The sequence below is a fragment of the Rhinopithecus bieti genome, unplaced genomic scaffold (assembly GCF_001698545.2).
Source record: "Rhinopithecus bieti isolate Rb0 unplaced genomic scaffold, ASM169854v2 scaffold_5273, whole genome shotgun sequence".
NCBI classification, from domain to species: domain Eukaryota; kingdom Metazoa; phylum Chordata; class Mammalia; order Primates; family Cercopithecidae; genus Rhinopithecus; species Rhinopithecus bieti.
This window is the reverse complement of record NW_016805057.1, coordinates 910,992-913,901: the sequence shown is the minus strand read 5'-3', so window position 1 is coordinate 913,901 and position 2,910 is coordinate 910,992. Positions and strand designations below refer to the sequence as shown.

Here is a 2,910-nt window from a genome sequence, read left to right as displayed (position 1 = left end):
AAAGAGTTAATGCAATTGTTGAAGATTCTAACCAAGAAACAACTGAAGGAATCGGGAGGCTTGGTCCTCTTGTTTTTAGGGGTCTGGCTATAAGTCCCTCCCCACCTTTGGGTATTCTTAAACATGCCAAAAGGAGTTCTAGTTTTTATAACCAATGGATTTTTTTGTTTGTGTACTTGTGGATTTGTGTAATCATTGATGCTTAATGTTGTGGATTCGTAATATAAAAAGTGGCTCCTGTCCTTTATATTTATTCGTGTGCTAGAAATAGTGCGTATTATATAGAGTATGAAGTTTTCAGAAGCCTTTATATTTCAAGCTCTTTATTTAAACATTGTTGGAATATGTGACATAAGCCTTGTTTCATTTATTTAATAAACTGGAGTAATATATAATAATGAAAATGATTTCTGGTCATTTCAGATAAATGGAAACATTCAAACAAAGGCAAACTACATGGAGTCTAGAAGGCTGGAGTAGAAATACTGTTGCAGCTGCAGACATTTCTCTCTGCATGGAGAAGTTGCTGGGATAATCTTACTCATTGCCTGGCACCTGTGTGGTTCTCCTCCCCCGCCACCCCCCCTCCCATGTATGAAATAACCTGGCAACTCAGTCGAAGCCAGTGAACTTGATTTGAGGACTGGCTTCGCATTCGAAATACCAGTGGGAGGATGTCAGTGATGTGAACTGTCCGATCCCCTCAGCCCTTCATACAGTGTTGGGTGTTGCTAGAGGCAGATGCAGGGATCCTTGGTCAACTGTGAACCAGGCAGGGACACCTGGGTGGCAGAAAACAACCAGCTAACTCAATGCGAAGTGGGTTCATTAATCTTTTTAGTTGAAACTATTCTCTAGGTGCCTGTTTTAGCATGTGAATTAAACATAGTTGTTTATTTAAAAACGAACATTGGGAGCCAGGTACGGTAGATCACTTGAGTTCAGGAGTTTGAGACCAGCCTGGCCAAGATGGTGGAACCCCATCTCTATTAAAAATACAAAAATTAGCTGGGCGTGGTGTCATGCACCTGTAATCCCACCTTCTCAGGAGGCTGAAGCAGGAGAAGCTCTTGAACCCGGGAGGTGGAGGTTGCATTGAGCTGAGATCACTGCACTCCAGCCTGGGAAACAAGAGTGAGACTCCATTTCACAAAGCATAAATAAATGGTAAAACGGGGAAAGAGGGGAGCTTCTTTTTTTCTTTAATTTTATTTTTTAGAGTGGTTTTAGCAAAATTGAATGGAAGGTACAGAGATTCCCCAGTCTCCTCCATCATCAACATTCTGCACCAGAGCAGTGCGTTTATTACAGCTGATGAACCTATTTGATGCATCATTGTCACTCAGAGTCCATAGTTTACAGTAGAGTTCACTCTTGGTGGTGTACATTCTGTGGATTTGGACGAATGTATAGTGATGCATATCCACCATTATTGTATCATACAGAACAGTTTCACAGTCCTAAAAAGTGGGGAGATTGGCCTCAGTTCTCCTACCTAAGAGACTGAATGACTTACCCATATATGGTTGCCTCCATATGAAGAGCAGTGAGAACACCGGCTGCTGGTGTGTCTCAAATGCCTGTGAACAGTGAAATCCTCACTTGGATGGTGGCACCTGTTAGACACAATTGGCTTTAAATCCAGGATATTTATTTTTAAACCAGCAGCTGGGGAAATGTGACAGGATAAATTTTTGGTAGATTACAAGTAGATTCATTCTGTAGCAAAGGAGGGAAATAGAAGACAGTGTATAGATCTGTTTCTCAAAAGGTTGATGTAAATAGTGGAACCATAAGTACCAAGAGCAAAACATTGGAAACAACTTATATGTCTGTAAGCATCCCCTGCTTTCCAGACTATGGCCCCTGTGTATAATGGCTTGCCAGGTTCTTCTTGAGAAGAATGAGTTCCATCTCAGCCTGCTGAGATTTCTTTCTTTTTTTTTTCTTTTGAGGCAGGGTCTTGCTTTGTCGCCTAGGCTGGAGTGCAATGGTGCATGATCATGGCTTGAGCCTGGTTAATTTTTGTATTTTTACTAGAAACAGGGTTTCGTCATGTTGCCCAGGCTGATCTCAAACACCTGGATTCAAGCGATCCGCCCACCTCGACTTCCCAAAGTATTAGGATTACAGATGCGAGCCACCACGCTTGGCCAAGATTCCTTGATGGTCAAAGAAATCAAAACGTCTGTCAGCTAGTGTTCAGTTCAGGTTGAGATGAAAAAAATTTTTTACTTGTAAAATATACATAACATAAAACTTTACCATTCTAACCATTTTTAAGTATACAGTTCAGTGACATTAAGCACATTCACATTGCTGTGCAACCGTCACCACCATCCATCTCCAGAACTTTTTTGAAATAAATGGTTTTGAGTAGATTTTGGTTTTTAATTTATTTAGCCTTGTATGTCCTTGTAGCCCTGGTACAGCCCAAGCTGGAAGATAAGAGCCCCAACTTCCATCTGAATGCTTGGATTTTTCATACTTGTGAGAGGCTCCCATAGTTCCCTGAACTGATCTAGAAATGCAACTATCGTGTCAAGCAAATATTTTTCATTCAACCAGCCTACTCCCTGGGCTTCGAATCCTTTCATATCAGGAACAAAGCCAAACACCAGCAGTTGCTGATTGCTGTTTAGGTCACTCTTCAGTGCTGTTCCTCTGCATTCCTGTGTCTATACACAGACATGGCCTTACCGAACACAATGCAGAGTGGTCCAGTGCACAGCTGCTTTTGGGTCCTGTAGTAACTGGTGGTGCCTGTAAAAGTCCCAGTGCTTTGGGAGGCCAAGGCAGGAAGATAGCTTGAGCCCAGGAGTTCAATTTTTTTTTTTTTTTTTTTTTTTTTAGGAAAGGTTCTCCCCTATTTTGGGGGGAGGGGGGGGGATCTCAGTCACCCAAAACCTT

General features: G+C 41.8%; 1 protein-coding gene across 3 annotated transcripts in view; it reads left to right on the top strand.

The window, feature by feature from the left end:
• Window positions 1–998, top strand: part of SLC25A30 (solute carrier family 25 member 30) — a 29,936-nt gene extending 28,938 nt beyond the window's left edge. For 2 of the 3 annotated variants that reach the window (XR_001885350.1, XM_017870976.1), the window contains exon 11: window positions 424–998. The gene's annotated coding sequence lies outside the window, so the exon portion shown is untranslated. Of the gene's footprint in view, window positions 1–4; window positions 400–423 lie in introns of those variants that run through there. The other variant, XR_001885351.1, reaches the window with a different exon arrangement.
• Window positions 999–2,910: the final 1,912 nt, after the last annotated feature.